Source organism: Geotrypetes seraphini, chromosome 3 (genome assembly GCF_902459505.1).
Source record: "Geotrypetes seraphini chromosome 3, aGeoSer1.1, whole genome shotgun sequence".
In the NCBI taxonomy this organism is placed as follows: domain Eukaryota; kingdom Metazoa; phylum Chordata; class Amphibia; order Gymnophiona; family Dermophiidae; genus Geotrypetes; species Geotrypetes seraphini.
This window is the reverse complement of record NC_047086.1, coordinates 210,894,630-210,913,218: the sequence shown is the minus strand read 5'-3', so window position 1 is coordinate 210,913,218 and position 18,589 is coordinate 210,894,630.

Sequence of the window (18,589 nt, the reverse complement as noted above, 5' to 3'; positions counted from 1 at the left end):
GGGAGGAGGGCGGGTTGTGAGAATATATGCCTGCTGTCCCTGGATAACACCTGTTACGGTAAGTAACTGTGCTTTATCCCAGGACAAGCAGGCATGATATTCTCACATGTGGGTGACCTCCAAGCCAACCAAAAAAGGGCAGGTGGGAGGATGGCAATTTAGGAAAACAGGTTACGTAACACCGACTGGCCAAACCGGCCGTCGCTTCTGGACAAAGTGTCCAGACAGTAGTGGGAGTTGAACGTATGAACCGAAGACCAAGTGGCAGCTTTACAAATGTCCTCCACAGGAGTAGACCGGAGGAAAGCAACAGAAGCTGCCATAGCCCGGACCTTATGCCCCGTGACTCGACCATGGAGCGTGAGACCAGCCTGAGCGTAGCAAAAAGAAATGCAAGCAGCCAACCAGTTGGACAAGGTGCGCTTGGAAACAGGATGTCCCAACCGATTAGGATCAAAGGACAAAAACAATTGAGGAACCTTCCGATGAGAGTTGGTACGTTGGAGATAAAAGGCCAACGCCCTCTTACAGTCAAGCGTGTGAAGCGCCGCCTCACCAGGATGAGAGTGGGGCTTCGGAAAGAACACCGGAAGAACAATGGACTGATTGAGGTGGAAATCAGACACATCTTTAGGCAAAAATTTAGGATGTGTGCGAAGAACCACCTTGTCGTGATGAAACACCGTAAAAGGTGGATCCGCAACCAGAGCCTGCAGCTCACTAATCCGACGAGCGGACGTGAGCGCAAGCAAAAAGACCACCTTCCAAGTGAGAAACTTAAGATGAGATTTGTCGATAGGCTCAAAGGGAGGCTTCATCAGTTAAGCTAAGACCACATTAAGATCCCAAACTACAGGAGGAGGTTTCAGAGGAGGATGAACATTCACGAGACCCCTCATGAAACGAGTTACCAGAGGATGAAGAGAAAGAGACCGACCCTCGAGATGCCGATGGAACGCCGCAATGGCACTGAGATGCACCCGAATGGAAGTCGTCTTTAGTCCAGACCTAGACAGATGCAACAAATATTCCAGCACCGAAGACACTGGAACCGAAATCGGGTCCAGATTGTTCGAGGAACACCAGGATGAAAATCTGGTCCACTTCTGGGAATAACAAAGCCTAGTCGAGACCTTGCGCGAGGCTTCCAAAATCTCCCTCACAGACTGAGAAACAGGAACTGAAGTCAAGGGGAAAGAAACCAAGCGGTCAGATGTAACGACTGAAGATTGGGATGTAACAGCGAACCCCGACTCTGAGACAGCAGAGAGGGAAAAACAGGCAGAAGCAGAGGCTCCCTGACACTGAGTTGCAGGAGCAGGGAGAACCAGTGCTGCCGCGGCCACCGAGGCGCAATGAGAATCATAATGGCTCTGGACGCCTTGAGATGAACCAACGTCCTCAAGATCAGAGGGAAAGGAGGGAACGCATAAAGGAACCTCCCCCCCCCCCCAGTCGAGAAGGAAGGCATCGGCCTCGAGACGGTCCCAGGAGTACATCCGAGAACAATAGAGGGGCAGTTTGCGAGTCTCCGGGGAGGCAAACAGATCCACCTGAGGAGTTCCCCAGCGGTCGAAGACCTCGCGCAGAACCCGGGAGTTCAGCGACCACTCGTGCGGCTGGAGAAGACGACTGAGTTTGTCTGCCAGACAGTTTCTCTCTCCCTGAATGTAAACCGCACGTAGGAAGATGTTCTGGGAGACCGCCCATTCCCAAAGGCGCAGGGCTTCCCGGCACAGGGACCAAGAGCCCGTTCCCCCCTGCTTGTTCACATAATACATCGCCACCTGGTTGTCCATCCGCACGAGGACAACTTGATCGTGTAGCAAGTGGCAGAACGCTCGATCCGCCAGAAAAATGGCACGAAGCTCCAACACATTGATGTGACAAAGACGGTCCTCTGCCGACCATAGACCCTGAGTCCACAGACCGTCGAGATGAGCCCCCCACGCGTACTCCGAGGAGTCCGTGGTCAGGACCTTGCGATGCGGAGGAACGAGAAAGAGCAAACCCCCGGAAAGATTGGAAGAGTTGGTCCACCAACGGAGCGAGCGTCTCAAAGAAGGAGTCACCGTTATCGGACAAGAGACTGGGTCGCGATCCTGACGCCACTGCGAGGCCAAGGTCCACTGAGGAAGCCTCAGATGCAAGCAGGCGAACGGAGTAATGTGGACCGTCGATGCCATGTGGCCCAGAAGAATCATCATGCGCTGAGCCGATACTATGGGCATTAGCGAAACCTGGCGACTCAATCGAAGCAGGGCCTCCAACCGAGGGGGGGGGAGGAACGAACGGAGGCGAACCGTGTCCAGCACGGCTCCGATAAACTGAAGGGATTGAGTCGGGCACAATTGAGACTTGGGAAAGTTCACTTTGAACCCCAGACGTTGAAGGAAGATGATAGTCTGTTGGGTCGCTGAGATAACCCCCTCCCTGGTCGATGCCTTGATCAGCCAATCGTCCAGGTAGGGAAAGACCTGCAGCCCCCGAGATCTCAGGGCTGCAGCGACTACCACCATACACTTCGTGAAGACTCGAGGGGACGAAGCCAGTCTGAAGGGGAGGACCCGATATTGAAGGTGCAACTCCCCCACCTGAAACCGTAGGAACTTGCGGAAGGCGGGATGCACCGGAACATGAGTATATACTTCCTTCAAGTCCAGGGAGCACATCCAGTCCCCTTCCTCCAAAAGAGGGTATAAAACCGGAAGCGACAACATACGGAACTTCTCCCGGACCAGGAACTTGTTGAGCTTCCGGAGGTCCAAAATGGGGCGTAAGTCCCCGGTCTTCTTTGGGACCAAAAACTAACGGGAGTAAAACCCCCGCCCCTGCTGTTCGGGGGGGTACCCGCTCCACCGCCCGAAGGCTCAACAAGGCCCTGGCTTCCGCGAGGAGTAGAGGAAGCTGGGCTCGATTGCACGGAGTAGCCCCCGGCGGATGTTCCGGTGGCGTGGCTAAGAAATTTAGCGAGTAGCCCTCGGAGATGATCCGAAGCACCCAAGCATCTGAGGTGATCCCGGTCCAGGCCGCATGAAAGGCCCGCAGCCGACCCCCGATGGGAAGGGGGTCCGGCGAGAGTGCGGAGGGGGCCCGCCCCCATCCGCACATCACGTCAAAAAGACGGCGCCGGCTTGGACGCCCCCTGCGCCTGAGGTTTTGGTTGGCCCGCTCTACCCTGTTGCGGGGGGTGCCGGGGCGGAGGCCTCGAGAATGCCGGCGTGGACTTTTGCGGGTATCGCCGCGGGGGAGGTCTGAATGGCTTCTGCGGCGGGGCCAGAGGTTTAGGACGGACCAAGGAGGCGATGGAGCGCTCATGTTCCGATAGTCGTTTGGTCGCCGTCTCCAGGGACTCGTCGAATAATTCCGATCCAACACACGGTAGATTGGCCAGACGCTCCTGCAAGTTCAGGTCCATATCAACCGTACGGAGCCATGCCAGCCGGCGCATCGCCACAGCAAAGGCGGAGACCCTCGAGGCCAGTTCAAATGCGTCGTAAACTGCGTGAAACAAGTACAGACGCAATTGGGACAAGGTGGCCATGAAAGAAGCAAAACCCTCCTTATGGGAATCTGGCATGACCCCATAATAGCGGGGTAAGTCTTTCACCATGTGTCGAAGATAGGAGGAAAATGTAAAGGCATAATTGAGGACTCTAGTAGCCATCAATGAATTGGAATAGAGGCGGCGACCAAACTTGTCCAGGGTCCGCCCTTCCCGTCCAGGAGGGACGGCCGCCGAGACCTTTGAGGGCTGTGATTTCTTCAGCGCCGACTCGACGAGCAGCAACTGGTGAGACAGTTGTGCTTTCTCAAAGCCCTTACATGGGATGGTCCGGTACTTGGACTCCATCTTAGACGGCACTGCTGTGACTGTAAGAGGGGAGTCCAAATTTCTCAGGAAGGTCTGGTGTAGGACCTTATTGAGAGGCAGACGAGGAGTTTCTCTCGGGGGAGAGAGCAAGTCCTGCTCCTCCAAAAACTCCTTCGTATACTGAGAACCTGCGAGTAAGTCCAGGTCCAAAGTCCGTCCCATATCCTGCACGAATTTTGAAAAGGAAGAGGGCTTGGAAGGTTGAGAAGGAGTTCGTGAAACCCGTGCCGCCAAGAAAGAGGGGGAGGCCTCGCGGGAATAACCCGATTTTCACTAAAAAAAAAAAAGGATGTGTGGCCCCACCCTGTCCCACCCCCACCCCCACCCCCACCCCAAACTGAGCCCCACACAAACCCAGAGCTCAATAGTTTTCAAAACCCAGATAAACTGCCGGGTTTTGAAAACCTGTACCGACGCCTGGATAGTCCTTTAAAAAGAGGACATGTCTGGGTAATCCCCCTCCCCAAGCTTACATTTATTTTCAGCTTTGTTCTCCCTTTCACAGACCATATCTTTTCCTTCATCATTTTTTTCTCTCATAACCTATCAGTGCCTATGCTTACTCTTTCCTTTCCCTGCTTTTCTATCATTTTTTAATTTCTTTCCCAGTGGCTCACTCAGCATTTCTCCCTCTCTCTATGATAGACCAAAGGCAGGAAGCCTGTCTGACCTACACTACAGTTCTCCAATGCTCCCTGCTATTAGCTTATTGCTTAAACATTCCTTAGCCAGTCAATAGGCTGCAGGCGAGGTAGGATCATAGCTTAGAAGACATCAACCTTATGTCCTGCTATTGATCCCGCCTCCCCCTGCAGCCCATTGGCTGGCTAAGGACTATCTGACCAATGATATCTCCTAAGTTAGTGATCCTGCCTCCTTTGCAGCTTATTGGCTAGCTCAGGAATGTGTGACCAATATACTCTAGGGGGAGGTGGAAGCAATAGCTTCAGAGATATAGCCTTACTTCCTTGCATTTTATAATTTAGTTCTGATTCTGATGTCTGAAAAATTGGGGGAGCTCTAGCACCCACAGAACTGGCGCCCATGCAGTGGAGGCTTCTCTTTTTTTTTCCTCTGGGCCTTTTTGACTGATCTATGCTGAGAGAGTTTTTATCCTGCCTTTGAACACACCCTCCCTTCTCTTTTCCTGCTGAGTGATCTGTGGCCCACTTATTAAGGTGGCTCTGTGAAAGTGAGGGAATACTGTACTATTAAGGGGAATGTTAATTTCCTATAGACTCTCTCATACGGCTGTTTGATTGATTTTGCAATTAATTTATGGTAAAGATTGGTATAATCATCAAGCCTATCTCCATAACTGGCTGCCAATGGGATGCTTTGTTTGATTTTATTATGTATAACCTTACATTCTGAATATTTTATGATTACTGGCTATTTAAATCTTCCCACTGATAATTTGGCATGTATTCAGGCCTAGAACTTTGTCTCCACGTTAAAAGATATTGATAAACCTGTTTCAATTAGTGGTTGGCCCAAACCATTTTGCAGGCTATATGTTGGACCTAATTTTTGGCTCGGGCTATGCTGCAGGACTGTGCATTAACACTGTGATCTGTTAAATGCCCTCTGGTCAGATCATTCTTGTGTTAATGTTTTTTTGAAGTGGGGGGGGAAATGGAATTAATGATTAAAAGAGAGGGAGATCCTGAATGTTAGATTAGGAATTAAAGAATCAGCCAAGGGCAATGGAGCATCTTTTTGGTTGGAGGGACTAAACATCTATCTGTGCCGCCATGTTCTTTTGTTGTTGATGCTGTGCTAGACAAAAATTGGCAGGGCTTGTGGCCCTCACCCCATTCTACTGTCTATACCAGGGGTGCCCAATAGGTTGATCGCCAAGGCAAAGTGAGTCGATTGCGGAGCCCATCCCGGGCTACGTGATAGACTCACTTTGTCTAGGCGATCTACCGGGCCGATCAGCCTTCCTCTCCCTGAAGTCAATTCTGCCATTGAAGAGGAAGTTCTGGCCAGCCAATCACTGCCTGGCTGGGCCGGAACTTCCTCTCCAACGGCAGAATTGACGTCGGGGAGAGGAATGCTGGTCAGCCTGACGCAGGGAAGCAGGGAGAGCTTGGGGCGGTGGCAGCGGCTTTGGGGCCTGTTATTGGATTGCGGCGGCTTAGGGTCCTGTTCCCCGATGGCAGTGGCAGTGGCTTGGGGAAGGGCAGGGAGAAAGAAAGAGGGCGGGCAGGGAGACAGAAGGAAAGAAGAGAAACAGAAATAAAGAAAGGGGGCATGAAGAGAGAAAAAAAGAAAGGGAGGCAGGGAGAGAGGAAGAAAAAGTTGGGGGAGTGAATGAGGTCTGGAGGAGAGGAAGCATACAGGCTGAAAGAAGGGAAGAAAGATTGGATGCACAGTCAGAAGAAGAAAGTGCAACCAGAGACTCATGAAATCACCAGACTACAAAGGTAGGAAAAATGATTTTATTTTAAGTTTAGTGATCAAAATGTGTCTGAATTTATATCTGCTGTCTAGCAGTTTTTAGCGCAGGGAGCCTATGAGCATTCAGTGCAGCTCCCTGTACTAAAAACTGCTATCGTGGTTTAGTAAAAAGGGAGGGGGGGTATTTGTCTATTTTTGTATGGTTGTTACTGAGGTGACAGTGCATAGAGTCATCTGCTTTGACCTCTTTGAAAAACATAGTAACATAGTAGATGACGGCAGATAAAGACCCGAATGGTCCATCCAGTCTGCCCAACCTGATTCAATTTAAATTTTTTTTTTTTTTTTCTTCTTAGCTATTTCTGGGCGAGAATCCAAAGCTTTACCCGGTACTGTGCTTGGGTTCCAACTGCCGAAATCTCTGTTAAGACTTACTCCAGCCCATCTACACCCTCCCAGCCATTGAAGCCCTCCCCTGCCCATCCTCCTCCAAACGGCCATACACAGACGCAGACCGTACAAGTCTGCCCAGTAACTGGCCTAGTTCAATCTTTAATATTATTTTCTGATTCTAAATCTTCTGTGTTCATCCCACGCTTCTTTGAACTCAGTCACAGTTTTACTCTCCACCACCTCTCTCGGGAGCGCATTCCAGGCATCCACCACCCTCTCCGTAAAGTAGAATTTCCTAACATTGCCCCTGAATCTACCACCCCTCAACCTCAAATTATGTCCTCTGGTTTTACCATTTTCCTTTCTCTGGAAAAGATTTAGTTCTACATTAATACCCTTTAAGTATTTGAACGTCTGAATCATATCTCCCCTGTCTCTCCTTTCCTCTAGGGTATACATATTCAGGGCTTCCAGTCTCTCCTCATACGTCTTCTGGCGCAAGCCTCCTATCATTTTCGTCGCCCTCCTCTGGACCGCCTCAAGTCTTCTTACGTCTTTCGCCAGATACGGTCTCCAAAACTGAACACAATACTCCAAGTGGGGCCTCACCAATGACCTGTACAGGGGCATCAACACCTTCTTCCTTCTACTGACTATGCCTCTCTTTATACAGCCCAGAATCCTTCTGGCAGCTGTATAAATCCCGGAATAGGAATGATAATTAACATTTTCTATGCGTTGGTTGTTGGTAGATCATTTTGACTTGGTCATTTTAAAAGTAGCTCGCAAGCCCAAAAAGTGTGGGCACCCCTGGTCTATACTGTCAGCTGATGTTGAGGATGGAAATCTCCTTCTCGATAGGCTTGTAGATTTGTGGTATTAAAGGGTTCACAACAGTGTTGATATAATTGTCACCTTAAACAATATTAAGTTTGATCTACATATACTCTGTCCTGGTTAACAATTGAAGAGAAAAGTTAGAGGGCTCAGGTTAACTATCTGAGTCGGAAAAGAAACTAAGGAGCTCTATAATACTATTATTACACTGAGACAGTGAAGGCTATAAGCAATTTTTATTTAATCAATTATTGCCATGCTAATATTTATTTTATTTATTTAAAATTATTTATAACCCGCCTATCCACAAATCTAAGCAGGGAACATTAATCACATACAAAATCACACTAAAAAATACAAATAAATGCAAAACAGCAGAAAAAAAAAACAGCATATAAAAAACTGCTCTAGCTCAAACTGTCACATGACTCACACCAAAAAAGTGCTCAAAGAACACCCCCCCCTTTTATTAAACCGCGCTAGTGGTTTTTAGTGCCGGGAGCCACGTTGAATGCTGCGTGCTTCTCCTGACATTCATAGGAACTCTGAGCGTTGGGAGCAGCGCGCAGCATTTAGCATGGCTCCGCATGCTAAAAACAGCGTGGTTTAGTGAAAGGGGGGGAACGGACGACAGTTTTCACTCCCTTTCTAAACTGCCAGAGCATGTTCTGTAAATAGGTAAAACAAGTGGCTTTACAAAAATTTGCCAAATAACAATAAGTGGAGCAGGTACATAGGGCTCCTTTTACAAAGGTGCGCTAGGGCCTTAACGCGCGCAATAGTGCACGTTAAATTCCCGAGCGCGCTAGCCACTACCACCTCCATTTTAGGAGGTGGTAGATTTTCGGCTACAGCATGCGGTAATTTTGTGTGTGCGCTAAAAACCCTAGCGCACCTTCGTAAAAGGAGCCCATAGTCTTTCCCCAAAAATCTCAAAAATTCTTTTCTTCAAACAATTTTTAAATAATTGCAAAACTGTCAAATGCGCGCCGACTGTCAAATATCTCAACAATCCTAGGACCTGTCAAACAGTGCAACAGTGGTTACATATGTGAACCAACAGGGGCAGAACCAGAAGCCCACAAATGGCCAAGAAAATGAACAGTTCATACAGTAGGCAGAATATTTACAGGCTCTTTCCACAATTGCATAGTAGGAGTAGAAAATGTCCAGACAAATTTTCAGTCAACAATCTTTGGATCTGAGTAAATGGGACTTAGCAAGCTCAGCATTTACTCTGTTAGTAGAAAGATAGGGCAAACCACTGAGGGATCTCATGATGGCTAGAAAAAATATATAGACAGTTTCTTCAGCAGCAGAAAATAAAATCACTTTACAAGTTTAGACATACTAATACAATTATGGCCCTCTCACAGTCCCTTTTATGTATTCCATCCATAGGTACTCATGGGTCAGAGTCTGCAGAGAATGGCCAGATTTTGAAGCCTGTGGAACCAGTAGCACTGGATTGACCTAGATGTCATTGGTATGCAGACCTCATGAGGGGCAAAGCTGGTAACCTCTTTCTCCCCCATATTAAGGGTCAGTGGAAGCAGAAGACGGTGGCTCTCAGAGATCCTGCTTAGATTTTCTGTATGGCCTGACTTTTGAGAGGGTTAATTTGAATGAAAAATTTACTCTAAGATAATAAATACTCTGCTACCAGCTAGAAAAAGATCTACATATTTGGCTCACACGAGAATGTGGAGGATAGAGAGCTGCACAGGAACAGGGATGATGGGAATCCCGCAGGACCCGTGGGTTCCCCCTTCAGGTCACAGGGATTCCATGGGGATGCCCCTTCTGGTCGTGGGGATCCCGTAGGGACGCCCCTCAAGGTCTCGAGGATCCTGCGGGGTTGGGAGGCAGCTTGAGCCGAATGGCTCGTCTTTTTTTCCTGCCCTCCTGCAACGTTCCCAGCTTGCCACATGTAGCTGACCCGGAAGTTTTCCCCCCGACTTCAGAGTTGACGTCGGAGGCAAGGCTTCACGTCAGCTACATGGAACATGCAGGGCCCGCTGCCTTGCGAAGATGTGCAGCACGAGAGGTAGTCTTGCAGGAGGTGGGCAGAAAAGGCAGGGCCCGCTGTCCTGTGAAGTAGTGCAGCACGAGAGGTACTGTCTTGCGGGAGGGGGACAGAAAAGGAGGGAGGGATTGTTTGTGGAGCTGTAATACATTATGCCATGAGCCTAGTTTGTGTGGTTATAAATGTGTAGCATTTTAGTTGGGTTTGTTCTTTTTTTATTATTATTAAGTTTCATTTTCACCAAGATTCTTGTCTTGAGTTACTACTATGTGGGAATGAGGCACTGGGTTCTGATAATTAATTTCAGCTGTCTCTTCCTGAGCTATCAGCGAACTAGTTTATCCTTTGGACTATTAGGTGTTCTGTAATAACCAACCTCTTTAATTAAGACTACCAACTCTTATTTATTTTTTTCTTATTTTAAAGTTTCCAGCTACCCACTAAAATGTTTTATCTAGAACTATATTAGGTATTAATGAAACTGAGCAGGTACGGATCAAATAGTAGACTCTGTTAAGACAAAATAATGAGGATAAGGATATGAGGGTTTATTTTATAGTACTGTATATCAGAGTTTGCATCTTTGAAGGGAGATATACACACGTTTACTTTTGGAAACTGTCTAACCCAATATATTCTGAGGGTGTCTCAGGGTGCCTATTGAATTAGAGCAGCTTGTTAATGTGCAAGATATATATATATATTTTGTTGTTGTTGTTACATTTAAATAGTTCAGCTTGGGAGGGGGGTAGAAAAGGAAGGTGTGAGTGAGCGGGCACGCACGTGTTGTAATTAGGAGGAAGTGAGTTGGGACATGGGAAGGGCCCAAACTCAGGACATTTAAATTGAATCAGGTTGGGCAGACTGGAGGACCATTCGGGTCTTTATCTGCCATCATCTACTATGTTACTAGGTTACACAGGAGTGGAGGGAGTGCGTTTTTGCTTTTTGGACACAGAAGACAAACTTGGGAGAGAGGATGGAGGAAGGAAGGGAAAAAGATGCTGAGGTGGAGAGGGAATAGAAAGGGAGAATTGGGCGTGAGTGAGAGGAAGAGATGGTATACAAGGGGAAAGGAAGAAAGAGGAGAGTTTTGGTCATAGGGAGGGAGTGAGGTACAGATGAAAGGGAAGAAAAAGATGAGAGGGAGAAATGTGGTGGTGGTGAGGGAACAGTGGGACAGATTGAAAGGGATGCAAGAGGGAGGAATGCTGGACATAGTGGTGAAAGAAATGGAGGGAAAGATTTGGCATGGTGTTGGAGAGGGGTGATAGGATAAATGTTCGGCATGGGGCTGGTGGGCAGGGGCGAAAGATGAGAAAGGGATAAATGCTGGACCATGATAGGAGGAACCAATGGACAGCAACAGAAGAATTTGCAGGAGACGGGAATGCAGAAAAAAGAAACTGGGACCAACTTGATGGAAAAATAAATCTCCAGACAACAAAGGTAAAAAACGGAATTTATTGACTAAAATATGTTAGCTTTGGGAAATGTATATAGCAGATGTCTTTGTATTGTGTTCAAAAGAAAAGAAAATGCATTTCTGGTTTTATTTCTACAGTGTTGAAGTACTTGCTGACCCTTGCTGTAGCTGGTAGAGATCCCTAAGCACCGCCAGCAGAGGACCTCCTGTAGAGATGGCCAGAACTCCCCTCCACCAAGCACAGCAGTCGCTGGCAACATCCATGAGCCACTGAGGTGCCAGCATCTGTGACTCAGGGATGTTACTGCTCCCTGCCAAGCTTGGCAAAAGGGACCCCTGGCCAACTGCAGAGGAAGTCCTCAGCTGACAGCTTGGCGGTCCTCATCAGCTGAGTATTTATGTTTTCATTAGAGGCTCTGGCAGAAACCAGTTTACAAAGTATGTATTCTTTCCAATTAATATTTCCAAATTAATAAAGTGTCTTTGCTTATTTGTAAATGGGTCTCTACCTGAGCCTTTAATTCAGTAGAATAATTAAATGAAATAACTACTTCTGAAGTTTATAGGGACGGGTGGGGACGGATTTGATTCCAGCGGGGATGGGCGGGAACAGGTTTGACTCTACCGGGGATGGGCGGGGACGGGTTTGATTTCTGTCCCCGCGCAACTCTCTAGTGGAGGATCTTTGGTGTCTCGTGGACCAAAAGAATGATTTTTCCCATCAAAGTGTCATTGCCATTATACTTGACTTTTTTTTAGGTGGCCTGTGCAAAAGGGTGAGATAAATGGAAAAAAATCCACTCACCCACAGGCTGTTCAGGGCTCCTGACTGCATGGAGCTGGTCCAAGGGAAGAACCAAAAGCACTCGTAACCCAGAAGTGATCCGGTGCAGCCGGTCAGGGAGTGGAGTGAGAGGTGGCAGCGATGCAGCAGTGAAAGATGCATTGGGGAGGAGATGTCTACTATGAGCATTGCAAGTGCTGCTTAGATATAAATCAGTATGGTTTAGGAGAGGGCATGGGGTGGAAACCTTACTATTGTCAACTTTTGATGTGCTCTGGAGAGGCATGGATAGGGGTAAAACTTTTTGTGTGGTCTTTGTAGACATTTCTTCAGCATTCGATAGAGTGGGTCCATTGATCCTACTGAGCAAATTGTAGAGGAGTGGTGTTGGAGGTATGGTCTTGAAATGGTTTATATCACTATTAACAGAGCGTAGGTTTGTGGTGAAAAAATGGTGAGAGTATGTCTCAAAAGAGCTTTGATGGAGAATTCAGTAGTTAGAACCTAAGTGCAGTACCGGGCAGAGCTTTGGGTTCTGGCCCAGAAATAGCAAAGAAGGAAAATTTCAATTAAATCAGTAATTTAAAGAGAGAGTAAGGTTGGGCAGATTAGATGGGCCATTTGGGTCTTTATCTGCCATCATCTACTATGTTATTAAACAATAATCTTTTGGCGACTGTCAGATGAATCTGGGTTGGAAATATCGACTGCTTTGATTAAATTCCTCTCTGAAAGAAGGGATGGTCCCTTTGACATGGAAGAAATCCAAGTTTTATTTAGAATTTGATTAATCATACTTCAAAGCGATATACATTATTAAAAAACCTTACAACTTTCAGGGGGAACAAACATGCAAACAATACTCAACGGATATGGCATACACTACAAAAGGGGAATCAGTAATTATGCCTATTCTGAAAGGAAAAGATAAAGATCCACAATTGTTAGTCAATTACAGACAGATTGCTAATCAACCTTGATTAGCTAAACTTGTTGATAAAATTCCAGACATAGCAGTGTCTTTTGATTTAGTTCAAAATAAGAGATTCTTTTTATGTTGTGAGAAAGTTGGGTTGGGTACTGTGGTATTGACAGTATCATTATTTTTGGAGTCAAGTTGTAAATAATGGAAGATACTATAGTGCCTCAGCCCTCTTTTCCCTTTTGTTTGTATATTCTTAAAACCCGGGGGGTGGTGGGGGGTGGATTTATCTGGCAACTAGTGTGGAATGGTACATCTAAGTCAATGATGTACAGTTCACTGTCCCTACAAAGAATTCAGATGGTATTTTTAACAGTCAGATATTCTCTCTCTTCATCTGCTGATAGGTGACCAAGAACACACCGTCTGAACAGTTCTTGAAGAACTCAAGAAAAACAAATTAAGAGGTAATGCAAAATGTTTACATTCTATACTTTGTCAAAACAAAATATAACTGTTCATTTCAAAATAAACATCTTAGAGTTATGAAATTACTTGTAATGAATATTTATTTGTATTATATAACTGTATATTTACTTTCTTCCTTCAATAAAAATGATATGCTCAAAATAAACATCAATTTTAATTCCTTTACAGAATAGTTACAACTTAGAAATAAGGTATTCCAAAATTTTTGTGCAGAATTTCCTCAGACTTCTTTACTCCCATGCTTCATCTTCCTACTGTCCCCCTTCCCCACAATTCACATCTCACAGAATCTCTGTGCCTCCATCCCAGACTCAAATTCTCCCACTCATTCTCCGCTTCTAAGCTCAGCTCATAACTCCCCCAGCTCTCTTCGCCAGGCTCAATTTTCCCCACCATCTTGCTTCCTCTTAGCTCTCTCTTTCCCCCTGGCTCAACATCTCAGCTGTCTTCCCACTCCCCACACTTTCCAAGACTTATTGCCACACTCTCTCCCTGCTCCAGGCTTAGCCCTCACTGCTTCCTTGTCCATCCAAGCCTTTGTATGTCAATAACATCACTTTTGTAGTTGGTGCAAGGGGTTGGGAGTGGGACCTCCTCCTCTTTCCATATTGTCACCTGTTTCTATTTCTGGTTCATGTCCTGGTTCCTGCACAAAAATCGGGGGGGGGGGGGGAATTAAATATTGCATCTCTTATCCTGTCTCTTTTTCCTCTCTTCTATTTTTTTGCTTTCCCTGGCTATCTCTTTCTTACCTCCTCTGTTTGTGTTCATCCATCTGTCTTGTCAGCTTTTCTTGCTACTGGATCAATAGCTGTTTCCAGTGCAGGTTACCAAGCTCCACTTCCAGTAAGATTAAGACACTTCTCCAATAGGGGCCCCCCTCTCCATCTGATAGTACCACTCTCAGCTGACCTCTGCTGCTGCTCAACTCAAATCAAGAGAACCATCAGAGCTGAACAACCACAGTGGCAACAAAATTATTTGGGAAAAGGAAGATGCCTTATTGAAGAAAGGGGGAATTTTTAGATTTTAAAGGATACTGCTACTCAAGAGATGTGACTGACTTTTATAGAAGTCTGTATAAGATGTCTGTGAGAATGTGTGGTGCAATGGTTAGAACTACAGCCTCAGCACCCTGAGGTTGTGGGTTCAAATCCTTCACTGCTCCTCTCCACATTGCCCCAGGTACACTAGATAGAGTTTGAGCCTGCCGAGACAGATAGGGAAATATGACAAAGTACCTGAATGTAAAACCACTTAGGGTATAAGTGGTAAATAAATAAAATGAATATCTGACACTGTTATAATTAAGAAAGATCTTCTGCAACTCTTGTAGAAACCTGAAAGAAATTTGGCAGTTTATATTTTATGTAAAAGAACAAGTGGACCAAGCAGTGGAGGATTCCATGACTCTAATGGCATAGCCAGAACTGACTTCCGTGGGGGCAATGACATATTAAAGGGGGGGTGAACCACCCTAGGCACCATCTCGGTGGGGGCGCCGGCCCCTCTCCACCCCCCTATGCCACACTGGCACCCTTCCTTCCCCGTTCCCCATACCTCTTTAAAATCTTCACCTGTGCGAGCAACTACTCTAGCCTGTTGCTCGTGCAGGCCTGGCTCCCTTTGAAATCACTTCTGGGTCATGGGAGCAGGAAGTGACATCAGAGGGAAAGCCAGCACAAGCAGGAGGCAGAGAAGCTGCTCGTGCTGGAGAAAATTTAGAGGTATGGGGATGGGAAGGAATAGTGCGAGTGTGGTGTGGGGGCACAGAAGGAGCAGGGGCAGAGGAGGGCACAGGGGGTTTGGTGCTGAAGGAGTGGGGGGGGCAGAGAGGAGAGAGTGGAGGGTGCTACCGCCCCAGATGCCTCTCACCTTCGCTATGCCACTGCATGGGGGAAAACAGTTGATGGGCATTAGGCATTTTTCCAACCTCCCCTCCCCCAGGATCTTACTTCTCCATAGACAAGGAGGACGAGTCAGTCATACATTGGTGACATGAACCGATGAGCCCCTGTGATCATATTTGCTCTTCTAGAGCTCAGAATAAGGCTTTGGAAAATCCTTCTGAGCATTTGTGAGTCGCCTTATATAGGCCTGTGCTGGCCCTCTCTCCGTTCAGTTTAAACCAACTGCCCTGCCTAACGGTTGGATACCTGCTCTAAAAAAAAAAAAGAAATATGCCTGATCAAGAAAAAGCAGAGCCTGCAAAGGCAAACCTCAAGAGGACAGTGAAATCACGACTCAAGAAATGCTTGAGATGCAACAAAAAATATGCCAGAAACACTCATGAAGCCTGCGTCCAGTGCCTTGGTGAAGCCTACCTCATGGCCGTCTGCTCTCAGTGTCTACAAAAGTCCCTGAAGAAACACAAGAAGCTGCATGCCCTAAAGAACTCCCTCACCAAGCAGTCCAATACGCAAAAGGAACCACAGAAGACCTTCATCCAATGGTGGGGCTCCCAAACCTGGAGCCCCCTTGTGACACTAGTCCCTATGCAGTTGGAGACCCCCCTCTTGACAAGCCCAGACAGACCTGGCTCACCTGGTCCTCCTAGGCCAAGATCCGACGCTGACTAAGTCTATCTTGCGGCTCCCCAGCTCCAAAAGCACCCCTCCAAGTACTGGGCAGCAACTCCAATACAGCATGGTACCATCCTGCAAACAGAGAAACTACAGCCGCTGGGCTCCAATCAGCTGCTTGCTCTATTGAAATCACCACTTCCGGCCTGGCCCCCTTAAAAGACCAGCACCCAGAAAACCTACTGCTGCAAGATTCAGAGGAAATTAACACAGGTAGCACTAATGGCTCTGCCTCCTTAAAGGGTCATCACCCCAAAAATAAAACCCTGCACAAAAAAGACCACCACAAACACGGGACACCCTTCAAAAGGGTGGAAAGGCAAAAGCACTACCGATCACACTCCTGCTCCCCACAGAGGCACAAGAAAAGAAGATTGTTTTACCATCAACTTCCACAGAAATGTGCAAGAAAGTTGAGGATTTAATTTTGTCAGACAGACGAATTAAGGTTTCTCGAATAGCTGAAGAAATGGGCATCTCGGCAGGTACAATTTGTTGGGGCTTTTTTTTTGGGGGGGTGTTTAATTCTTTATTGATTTTCAAACTACAAATGCGCCATAAATAAATCACATATATATACATTGTATAATAAGCGCAGCAATCTTACAAATATTACTGTAACAATTTGGAAAATAATTCATGAAAAGTTGAGCATGTCCAAGGTTAGTGCAAGATGGGGTCCAAGGAATGCTGATGCTATATCAGAAGGCCATGAGGGTCCAGCACTGTCAGGAGAACTTGGAGATGCTCTGTGAAGACCAAGTGAATTTTTTTCATCATTTGGTGACTGGAGATTAGACTTGGGTCTATCACAGAGATCCTGAGTCCAAAATGGAGTCAATGCAGTGGCAACATAAGTCATCTCCCACCCCAAAAAAGTTCAAGACAGAAAAATCAGCAGGCAAAGTCATGGCAACTGTCGTCTGGGATGATGGATTTTTGCTTCATGCTACACAAGACAACCATAACTGGGAAGAGTTATGCTAACACATTGACTGCTTTGCAGGAGTCAATCAAAGAGAAAAGACAAGGAAAACTCACAGTAGGTGTGCTGCTTCTTCACGACAATGCACATGTCACTACAATCACAGGCTGCCATCTTAGAATGTGGGTTTCAGCAGCTGAACCATCCACCCTATAGTCCTGACCTGGCTCCCACGGATTATTTCCTGTTCTGAGTTTTGAAGAAATCTCTCTGTGGACAACGGTTTTCAACTGATGAAGATGTTTTGGAAGCTGTGACATCCTGGTTTGAAGGTCAAACAAAATAATTCTTTTCAAAGGGGTTAAAGTCATTGCAGGAAAAGGATGAAGTATATGGAGCTAATTTTTTTTAACTCTTTTCTTTCCTTTTGATGTAGGTTAATTATTGAATGCCCCATTCTATATATCTAAATATATATTCTGCAGATGGCTCGCGGCCATGGGAAATTTTTTATATATATATATATATATATATATATATATACACACACACACATACACAGTAAAACCTTGGATTGTAAGTAACTTGGTTTGCAAGTGTTTTGCAAGACAAGCAAAACATTTTATTAAATTTTAACTTGATATACAAGCAATGTCTTGCAATACAAGTACATATAGTATACACATATCACAACTGAGCCGATGGTTCTTCTCTCTCTGCCGCTGCAAGAGTGTAGTGACTGTTCTAAATGAGCCAAGTCTTGCAATACGAGTACATACAGTATTTTGTATTAAAGTTTTTGGGTTGTGAAACGAATCATCTGAGTTTCCATTATTTCCTATGGGGAAATTTGCTTTGATATACGAGTACTTTGGATTACAAGTATGCTTCTGGAACGAATTATGCTCGTAACCAAGGTGATGACTAATTATGCCAATAACTCTATTGTAACACTGCTACAAAAGCCCCTGTAACTCTGTATAGAGCCCATGTATTGTAACACCTCACAGAAACTCTTTGTAACTGTATTGTAACACCTCTACAGAAGAACATGTATTTGTTTACAGAAGCTCATGCAAACTGCTCTGAATTGACTCCCCAGTCATTAGTAGCAGTATAGAAGCTCACAATAAACTATATATATATATATATAATAATTCACTTGTCTAGAATGACACACCTACTGCACTTTATATATTGCTTATAGATATAAAATTTCCAGTGCAATAGGTGTGTCATTCTAGACAAGTGAGTTATCTTCCCATGGCCACGAACCATCTGCTGAAGGAATCCACTCCGGATTTTTTCTGTGCCCGTCCTACTTCACTATGCGCTGTACTGCCACCTGCAGTTTTCCCTTTCTGCACATGAGCTGGAGGGAGTGCGGACATTGCCAGATTTTTGAAGGGTGTTCTCCATGTTAGACTACTGCTTAAACCACCGTTTCCTTCATGGGACCTCATCATGGTTCTTAAAGACCTCGCTGAAGCTCAATTCGTGCCTTTGGAAGTTGCGTCCCTAGTGGACGTAATGCATAAGGTGATCTTCCTTGTCACAGTGACATTAGCACAGCATGTTTCAGAGCTCCAGGCATTCTCTTATCGGGAGCCTTTTCTCAGAATTTCAGAGACTGGAATTTCCTTATGCACTGTTCCTTCTTTTTTTGCGAAAGGTGGTTTTGGTGTTTCATTTTAATCAGGAGGTCCGTTTGCCTGTCTTTCAGCCTACAGGTTCTAGGAAGCAGGACCACATTTTGATAAAGTTGGATGTGAGAAGAGTGCTTCTTCGCTATCTTAAGGTCATTAATGAGTATAGGCTTGCTGACCATCTGTTTGTTCTGACTCATTCGAGTAAGCATTGCGCTCCTGTTTCCAAGGCCACAATCTCCAGATGGATCCATAAGGACATTTCTTGAGGCTATACTGTCT